The sequence below is a fragment of the Aptenodytes forsteri genome, unplaced genomic scaffold (assembly GCF_000699145.1).
Source record: "Aptenodytes forsteri isolate BGI_AS27 unplaced genomic scaffold, ASM69914v1 Scaffold273, whole genome shotgun sequence".
Lineage (NCBI taxonomy): Eukaryota > Metazoa > Chordata > Aves > Sphenisciformes > Spheniscidae > Aptenodytes > Aptenodytes forsteri.
Window position 1 is genome coordinate 4,897,615 of NW_008795041.1, and position 8,314 is coordinate 4,905,928.

General features: G+C 35.9%; 1 protein-coding gene across 1 annotated transcript in view; it reads left to right on the forward strand.

Annotated features, from left to right (window-relative positions):
- The window catches only part of POLA1 (DNA polymerase alpha 1, catalytic subunit), a 210,001-nt gene that overhangs the window by 170,287 nt on the left and 31,400 nt on the right, over nt 1–8,314 (forward strand).

Below are 8,314 nucleotides of genomic sequence, written 5' to 3' on the forward strand. Positions count from 1 at the left end.
TCTGCACATTTGTTGTCAAGTACTTTGTCTTCCAATCATGTTGTTTTGAAGAGATTGTAAAATAATAATTTTCAAGAATTTAATCTTTGAGTATATCTTCAAAAGCACTTGTTCATTTTTCCTTAATGTGTTCTTTTGAAGAGGAAGATTTCTGAACTCTTTTTTTTTTTAAAATTTGAGTCACTGTTTCTCGAGTGTTTTTAAATCTACTAACTTTTTTGAAAGCAAAAACTATTGAAAATTGTTCACTGTAGGTTTTCTGATCCTTTTGAAGTAATGTATGGGCAGTTAGCTGATCTTTAAATCTTAAGTTATCCTCCCATAATGATCATACTTTTTTTTATTGCCAGTTGGACATTTTTAACATCTTAAGTGTAACTTTTTCTCCACTCTATTTCTGTTCGTGTGGTCTTTTTGTTAAACCTGCAAAATCTAAGTAAACCCCACACTGTACATTTCTATAACCCTTTCTCTGAGCACAAAACTTAATGGGCTGTGACACCTTTCTTGGGGTTAGGAATTGTTATTTTCTCTGCTTGTGAATGAAATAAATGGAAATAATGAGTTAAAACAGTTATGATATGTCCACAATGTGGGAAATCTGTGGCATGACAGGAGTGCATTTACTGTGGCTCCTACTGCTAATAAATGGTTTTGATTAATGAAGACATTTTTTCATTGCACATTGTATTAATGTTGCAGGTGGGATGAAGTAGTGGCTTAACTAACTTCTGACTCCTCCTGAATTGGGATGGTTATTTGACCTCTTCAATTAAATATCCTGCTGCTACTGATAGATTCCGCCCCCCCCCCCCCCCCCTCTGGGAAAAAGGGAACAGAAAAATCTTCTCATTTGCACTTCAGGATTTTTTTCCTACTTAAGTATAAAGATACATGCCAACTTGTTACAGCCTGTGCAATGCTGTAGTCTATCTAATGTCATCTGCCTCCTTTATCAGTTCTCTTGTGAGTGTCTCTAAACAGAAAATATTTTTAATGCTCTTTTTTCTTCACTGTTTCTTTTTTATCTGCAACTCTGACATTTTTCTTATAGAGACCTTTCGCTTTCTCGTTTCATCGCTGTTAATGAAGTTTGGGGTTGTTTTTTGATAGGGGGCAGTTCTGTTGTTGTTAAATGCAAGTCAGAAGTGACGAGACTTCTTTTAATGACTACTGCTTCGCAGAGCAGTAAGCTCTTTAATGGAAAGTGCAAGGCTAGCATGTTTTTCCTTTTAGAAGACCCTTAAGTTTGATGGATCTGGCAGTGTACTAAAAAAAAAAAAACATCCCGTTTCTTTTATACCAGAATTCTGACATCGATGCTAATTTTTTTAAATTATTTTAGTAGAAATTGGAAATATAAATATAAACAATTTAACTCTGTATAATCCATTCAGTGTACATGTGCCTAGACATCAGAAGGATAATGTAAAGCTAAGGCTTTGAAGAGATTTAAAAAAAGATACAATTATCTGTATGATTTTTAAGTCTCATAAGAAATGTATTTTAGAACTTGCCAGTGATGGCTCATAATCACTTTGATATTTTGAGGAAAATGGTAGCTTTAAACAGATGATACAGAATTTATTTTTAAAAATGTATTGTGCTTATACAGTTGATGGCTTTTATTTCCATAATGTTTTTTACTACATAATTATACATCTTAATTACGTAATTACCGTCATAATTATTATGTAATTACATGTAGTTCCACTAATTACAAAATCAGGAAGTGTAATTATCTACTAAAAACTTTCTGAAATCTTATTTGTTCACTAGAGATTATTTAAAAGACCAGTGACCTACTGAAGATGGTGTTACAGTGTTGTACATAGTACCAGCTCTCCTTTTCCCTTTCTTCATGGCCAGTATAGTTTGAGAGGGTTGTGGAAGGACTATCATGTCTTAAATTATTATTTCCCTTAGTCAAGGTTTCCAACCTAATTTTGTATTGCCTGCAAATTTGGAGCCTCTTAATTTTTGTCATTGATACTTTATATCTTTCAATTTAAAGATTCTGTAGCTGAACTTACAGAAAGTTGCATAGTTTCAGTTAACACCTTTGTAACTTTTTTCTTTGTGTTTCGGTTGAGAGTGTCTGGTTCAGGTATCTGGTGTCAGCTATAAAGATGTTTGGAAAAGTATTGTTCATGGCCATGTATATGTGGAGTGCAACCTTGACTCCACAAAAGATAGGGGGAATGCAGCTGATATCTCATGGGCCAAAGATTTCTTTTATTGAGTAAAACTGCTTTTTTAAAATTTGTTTTCCCGTATCAATATACGTTCATGTTTGTATGCTGATTTATTACTTACCATTGCACATACTTGGTTATAAATTTGTCTAACCTTGCAGCTTGAAACCAAAAATTGTTTACTGCATGTTAGAGAAAAGTAATATTCAGGACATTTTATGGTTGTTTTGTCCTGATATTTTATTAAAACTGGGCAGATAGAAACTCTGTTTTGTACATATTAAATAAGTCATGTGCTACCTTTGGTAGATTGAATGAAGAGTACTGTAAAGTGTTAGATTTGGTGATTTTTTTTCATTCTGTAACACGGTGATGTATCAAAATGACATCAGAAATACAAAGCTTTCTCTCACACTCTTCGTGACAGCAAACATGCATTTATTGTCACAGTATTAAAGCGAACCACCAAGGGGAAAATACTTTCAGTAACAGAATTCATGTGAAAGGGATCATGTAAAACAGTAAGCGATGACAATTTGTGATACTAATAAAAAGGAAGAAAATTGTAATCTCTGTGTCAGAAGGGAAATGGTGAAATAGAAACATGAAGAAAACAGGTTACTGGAATATTGACGTACACTTCAAGACTTACTACTGTGTATGCACGTGTATCGGTGCGTAATTTTTCTGTGCTTATTATAGAAGGCAACTGTTTTACTGTGTACTTGCCAAAAGCTATTTTAAGCTCCCAAACTTGGCCTGGGTCCGCAGGTGATGTGAATCTGTCATCTTCTTGATGTTAAATGTAGTTACCTCGACTCGCATCTGCTAAGCATACGAGACCTAAGGAGAATTTGTCTCCCAACCAGTTTGAATTATATTGACCTTTAAAAGAAACACATAGAGTCATTATTTGTGAACACAGATTGTGAAAACAGGATCCTTGTTTGATCTCCAAGATTTAAATTAATGCTGCAAATAAAATTATTTTAATTATACTTACTGAAGTATACTACACAGGAGACATTTCTTTTGAAATATCTTTCTGTATCCTTAACAAACAAAGGATTTATATCAAACACATGATGAAAATATAGTTATGCTCTTTTCTCGAAGAAATGGATGGAGATAAATTCTTCTCTCTATTAAGGACTAGAAGGCTATGTAGAGAATAGCATAATGGAAAATATTGTTTTATTCCGTAGGGGACACAAAAATGGTGCATGATATATGTATAAAAATGCAGCACAAGACAGAGAAGTGTCTAAATGCATCTTAAATTTGGTTTATTAAATCAAAAAAATACTTCCCTTCATAAAGGAGTATTACATTTTTGTCATCTCTCCATCAGAAAAATGTGGCAGTATCAACCAATCCAGAATTGATCTATTTCCGGGGGGGGGGAAAAAGGGGGGCACTTGAAGCCGTGGGTGTTACTGCCATGAAAATAAAGAGTGTACAAGAAACTGTTTGGAGCATGTATTTCAGAAAAGCGTGTGCGAGCACAACCGCTACCTCTCTGGTTCGCAAGCCGTGCCTCCACTTGCACAGTTTTCAAGTCCCTCTCTCAGCAAAGCCACACTCGTTCCGTGACAAAGAGCGGCTCTACGAGACGCAAAGAGAGTGAACTACCTTTTTTTTTTAGTTCTTTGGAGGATCATCTCTTCATAACAATCCAACAACCAAATTTCGTGTTTCAGGCTGATGTAATTCCATTGGCTTTTGAGAACAAATGAGTCTTCTGTGACAGGCCAAAACATGTCTCAGCCTTGAAGAAAAAAATACAGCAGGATGTTCTTCTGTCCTGGCTTGTCCCTCTTCTGTGAGGGGGCTTAGATGGGTGAGAGGGGCGGCTGGTCGGGTTAGGGAGCTCTTTGTTTTTGTCTAGCAGAAATGAGTTTGGAAGAAGTTGATTTGATCCTGCCAGGATTACAACTGTCAAATGCATATCAAAATGTTTTCCCATCTTATATTATTTAACTCAGAATATAATAATGTAATTATTTTGACATGAAAATGTTACGTACTGTGGTATTTCCACTTATCTTTAAATAGACATTTTTCACTTTGCGAGAGATGCATGCAGTAAGACAAAACAAAAAGTGAATAAAAAGGAGTGAGTGACAGCCTAAGCTAGTTTATTTAGATGATAAAAACAAATAATATTTGACGTTAATAGAATTTTACAGACTCGGAATTAAAACATTTAGCTAGTTACAGTATTGTTATACTGTTCAAAACTCATGTACATGTGTATTCACCTTAAATTAGACTTCTTTTGGTTTTGTTGTTGTTGGGTTTGGGTTTTTTTGCTAGAGCTGAGCCTGTAGTTTAAAACATCCTTAATGAAAAATAGTTATTGGTGAGTGACCAAAACGAATATAGTTAACATGCTTACTAAGAGCATTAGCTACCATGCTTTTGAATGGTAATGGTAAACTATAGTAATCAAGACCTTGATGTGGAATATTTTTATTATTTAATATTTTAAATTTCGTATTGTACAGGAATCAATAGTTTTGAAATTGGTTATCATGCATTCAATTTCATGATAACTTGACACATAATTCAGTTGTTTCAAATATTACTTAATTTAGGAAGTCAAAAGTGTAGCTTCTTGGTTGGAAACAAGTATGTCCCTAATTTTGCAAAAGCAGCAGATGGTGGAACATAAAATGTATGCATTCAGTGAAGCACAACTGCTGCAACTCTTCTAGTAGTTGCATATAAAGAGAAAGAAAGAAAGAGAAAGAGGTTCTTACATGAAGGTTTAGTTTCTGAAAGTCTGAATGCAAGTTTAAAAACAATATTTCTATTTTTTCCATTTCTGTTCTCCAAAGATTTAATCAGTTGTTTCCCAGTTTAAGCCATACTTCAGATACCACAGTGATGCAAGCAGCCATAAAGGTGACCTGGTTATAAGGGCACAGCAAAAAAATATTTTCTCAGTGTTTCCAGAAAAGGGAAACTGATATTATTCAGAAGTTACAGTGAAGTGTCCATGCCTTTTTGAACTTTTGAATACCTTCTGAAGTCTTTGCTTCGTTTTGGTTTTGTTGTATTGCTGTGGCAAATTTTGAACATGAGAAGTATTCAGTCAGGAGTTCCTATTTAGACAAAACATGCATTTTGTTTCGGTATTTAGTCTATTAACATATAAGTATGCCTGTGTGTTCTAGCAAGTACCAAAAAGGATCCTTTTTGTTCTATTATGGCATTTAACACTAGTGATTTTTGATATGTACACGTATTCTCTGTCCTACTACTGAATACCGATGCTGCACTGACCTATAGGGTGTAGGTAACCAGATACGCCTTGTTTTAAGCTGTCCCTCCAGCACCCACTTCTGCCTGTGGTATCTGTGGGTTTCGAGGCACCTGTGATGTGGCTGGCTGCTGCTCTCACTGCTTGTCCGTTTCCAGATATCTCTGCTGCCCTGGCAAAAATCACTCTCTCTCACTCATGTAGGTCCTGGGTTTGCTCAGCTCTTCCAACATGAAGGTACGTTTCAGAAAGTGAGGATATTCCTAAGTGAAAAGGAAGAAGCAGTTCAAGTTATGGCAGCCACTGTAAAATGTTTGTCTTAAACTCTAGTATAGTACGTAATATGTCTAGTATAAGAGAGCGGGTTTGATGGCAATGGCTCATCACCTGCAGTCCCAGTGCATCGGTGCATTCTGGTTTTCCTTCTTTCAGTTCTATTAATGCTTTTCAGGGGGGAAATACGATCATCAGGATAGATTGATTTTTTTTTTTAATTTTTTTTTTTTAAATAGTCTTACTGTTTAGAGATCCTTCAGAAATAGCTTTCAGTTTCCTGCTGCCATCAGCATCCATTGTCACCTGCTGCGCATTTTAGACCCATGTCCTTCCAGGGACTGAGGTGCTGGCGATTTACTGTCGTGAAAGCCCTAGGCCTGCCGTTGGATCAGCATCCTTCACCAAAAAATAGATGTGAAAGGAGAGTAACAGTACACTCAGACTTTACAAAGGTTTTATAAGGATAAATGAAAGAAAGGTAAGATACAACCAAAGATTTCCACAGGATAAGATAAACAGGTAATTACCATGGTAAAACCTTATGTTGCACATTCATTCGTTAGGATGCTTTTCAGTTACTTGTCTGTGTGCCTCTACCCTGACTGCAGAAACAATATGACTGGTTCAGCATTACACTTCAAAAATTATGTTGCACTTGGAGAGGATTTGAGTTGTTGAGCATTTTTTGTAACATAGCAATTATAGAGTAAACCTTTCTTTTTCATGGGGGAGAGAAGGGTTGTGGGTTTTATTTATTTGTTTGGTCTTTGCTTCTTAAGAGACAGGTAAAGAACTTCCAGTTGTCACATCAAAATCCGTGGCACTATGGTGGTACCATAATCCAGGGCCCAACAAAATATTAATAGTAAGGTAACTTTTTATTGGGCTGTCATAGGGACTCATGTGGGGTTTTTTGTTGAACAGGTTGTATTTTATAAGGTAAAGGAGAAATGCCTGTTCTGAATTACACGGGGAAAGAGCATTAGTGCAAAAGAGTAATAAAGACATAAAAGAACAAACCAGATGTATGAAGTGAATTTGACAAAAAACAATCCTAAAATTCACAATACAGAAAATGCGGGAGAGAGTCCTGAGAAATAGAAATGTTGAAGGATTTGGAGAGGCAACAATAAATGAAACTAATTTGCAGTACAGCTTGACGGTGAAATAGTTCATTGCAAAACATAGCCTTTATTTTTATGGGTTGTTTGAACCCAATGAGGTTAAAATTAGGTCCTGCATTTCTAGTAGGAGCTCCCCAAACTTTGGATTTCATTACGGTTGTACTCGTTATCCTGTGAGAAGTTTTTCTTGATTAGGGAAGTGTTAAATAATATCTGTATGTAAGTATTATTGAAAACCATTGCACTATCGTAGGCAGAGTCTTATATTGGCATTAGTCATCTCCGAAAGAATTCTAGAGTTGCGTTAGTTTGAAAACAGGTCATTTTGTATCATCTTGTTCTGGATGTGTAAAGCAGGGAAGGGAAAAAGTCTCTGGAAAAGTATGTGGTAAAGAAGTTTGGTTTGGTTTTTTTTTTATCATCCTCTAAACATAAAATATGATTTGGGAGGAAGTCTCTCTTTGCAGAAATCAGCAGTTTTACAGATGGAGTACATCCTTCTTGGGAAGTTTCTTCAGCAGTTGCAAGCTGATGTTTTTGAAATGTCTGGAGTAGACCAGTATTTCTGTTGAATAGTACATTTTTGAAGGCCATTATTATGATAAACCATGTTCTTAGCATAATTTAAATTGGTATATATACTTTGGTTTTAAAAATTGAGTTCTTTTTCAGACTGTGAACTACAAATGGCACTCAGGAAGAAGATTACTGTCGAACTTACACAGAAATTTTTACATTTAATACTTTCCAACAATGTGGGTACTTTGTGTCACCAACTGGGCCTAACTAAGACAGGCCCAAGGAATGCCTGAAGGTCAAAACTTACTTTTTATTATAAAGCGAAGCTCTCTAATGCAATATATCCCAATTATAAAGATAATATAAATCACCCCAGTGGCAGGCCTTTTATATAGTAAGAAACCACCCTTATCTTTTCAGCTGATATACATTGCCTTTAAAAAAAGAGAGTGAGTGATGAGTTAGGAAATGAGCTATGGTAGGCAACAGCAGCAAGTTCAGGAATGAGTGGGGGTACACATAAAGGTTTTCCTCCCTTTAGAGGAAATACATCTGATGCTTTGCTTTGATAGATGTAAAGTGGGGAGAGGAGTGAACAGAAGATCCTTTATCTTTCCATGGGTAGGATTTTCTACTCAGCCATAGATGATCCACCACTGATATGCCTCCCCAAGTGGTGTGTATATGGTGATATTTGAGACAAAACTTGTTACTCGCGCTACACGTGCAACAGTGACGTCCTAGTAGAGATGAGAGATGAATATTCCTAAAATATGAAATAGCTCAAAAAGCCAAAGGGTCACAGTTCAGTGAAGTGACCAGGAGACTGCATACATCTCCCCTCTCTACTGGCAATGATCACAGAATCATAGAATCATTAAGGTTGGAAAAGACCTCTAAGATCATCGAGTCCAACCGTCGACCCAACACCACCA